Below are 1,884 nucleotides of genomic sequence, written 5' to 3'. Positions count from 1 at the left end.
AAGATTTGCATAACTTAGTGGGCTAATTTTTTCCAAACGATCAATGCATGATATTACAAAATCAGTCATGGATAAAAAAAAATCCTTTCAGAATGCCAGATAGACCAATGAGTTTTATTGTAACAGAGTATGAAAATCCCATTAAAATAGTTTCAACTTCCATGTTGCAACTAACCTTTAAGAAATTACTACTTGTTTTGTTTAGGTATAATGTTGAAGAATAAAGTCCAGTTATCCAGAAACGGTTATTAGAATACTCATTTTTCCCCAACCACATTATCTATGAGGTCAGATATTCTTCATATACTTCAACCAAGATAACATATCCCAACAGACTGCATGCAGAGGCAGATAGAATTCAGCTGTCTTCTACTAAAGCCAGACACAAATGGGATTTGCAAAAATCTGAAACAAGGTCGCTCTCTTTACCAAACATGTTTTGTTCTGGAAAAGAGTTACTCTTCATAAAAACATGCTATTTATGTTTTTTATTTATATTTTTTAATATTCAGAAAAGTTTTACTGCTAATAATAATAAAAAAAAAACAAGAAACAACTCCAATGTCTACTGACAGAATGGATAGATAAATTGAGGCATATACATAAAATCTGATACAGCAAAGAAAACAACTCTCAGATATAATGTTGAGTGAAAAAAGCAAGCCCAGAGACTATGCACAGTCATTTATAGAAAGTTCAGTTATGAGCAAAGATGAGCAATATATGTGGTAAAGCAATAAATCGCAGTAAGCGATTGACAAATATAAAATACTAAAAGGCCTAGTGTAACATCAAAATTTGGCCAAAACCAAATATCACCATCATGGAACAAATCTGTGAGATACAAAAACAAACCTGAAACTTCATTTTTAAAATTAATTATTGCTACATTTTTTAAAGGTTTTTTGTATTTATTTGAGAGAGAGAGAGAGCATAAGCAGTGGGAGGGGCAGAGAGAGGGAGAAGCAGACTCACCACTGAGCAGGGAGCCTGCTGCTGGGCTTGATCCCATGACCCTGGGATCACAACCTGAGTCAAAGGCAGACGCCTAACTGACTGAGCCACCCAGGTGCCCCTATTGCTACATTTCCATTAGTCAACATGTTAGTATTCACATTTGTTTCGTTTTATATTCAGAACAGGAAAATGATTTTTTTTTAATATGTATAAAACACTGTCAACTGCCAACCTGTTCCTGTGGACACTGAACGACACATTTATGACCATATAGATGCTCACTGTCAACTGAGGTCAGTGCAAAAACAAGATATTTTTAGGGTGCCTTCATTTTCTTTAGCATTTTCTTCATTAAATTCTTTACATTCTTTAGCATAGAGGAGATTGCAGATGATTTGCCATGGATGTGTTATGGTGTTTTTTCATGAATAAATATTTTTAAACTTTTCGGTTTTAACTTTTAATACTGAACACATCAAGAGATATAACCCTTACAAACCAAAACCTTTGGGATTCTCAATCATTTTTAAGAGTGTACAGGGGTCCTGATACCAAAAGTTTACCCACCATTGGTCTAATGGAACATTACCTTTCGTCTTGAAGAATCAGTTGGAGTTTGCCTGATGAAGATGATGGGAAGGAGAGGTCAACAAAATGGGTAAGGGCAAGAGGACATGGACTTGGGCTTCCTCAGAAGAGTCAGTGTAGTTGCAGTTGGGACATGGGGGACAGGCAGGGCTTGTGAAACTGCAGGGTGGGTGTTCCTCGTCCCCTGCCTGCCTATTTTGTGGCATCGAGGAGCCACATGAAGCCTTTAAGCAGGGTCACGACCTAACCTACAACTTAGAAAGATCCTTCTGGCTCCAGGCATCTTAATCAGGGGCCAAAGGCTGATGAGTGAGAGCCCAACTTCAGAAATTTTCTTTA

This window comes from Eumetopias jubatus, unplaced genomic scaffold (genome assembly GCF_037043125.1).
Source record: "Eumetopias jubatus isolate StellerSeaLion01/CBP00866 unplaced genomic scaffold, mEumJub1_p1.0 scaffold_13, whole genome shotgun sequence".
Lineage (NCBI taxonomy): Eukaryota > Metazoa > Chordata > Mammalia > Carnivora > Otariidae > Eumetopias > Eumetopias jubatus.
The sequence above is the reverse complement of the archived record's forward strand: the minus strand, read 5'-3'. Positions refer to the sequence as shown.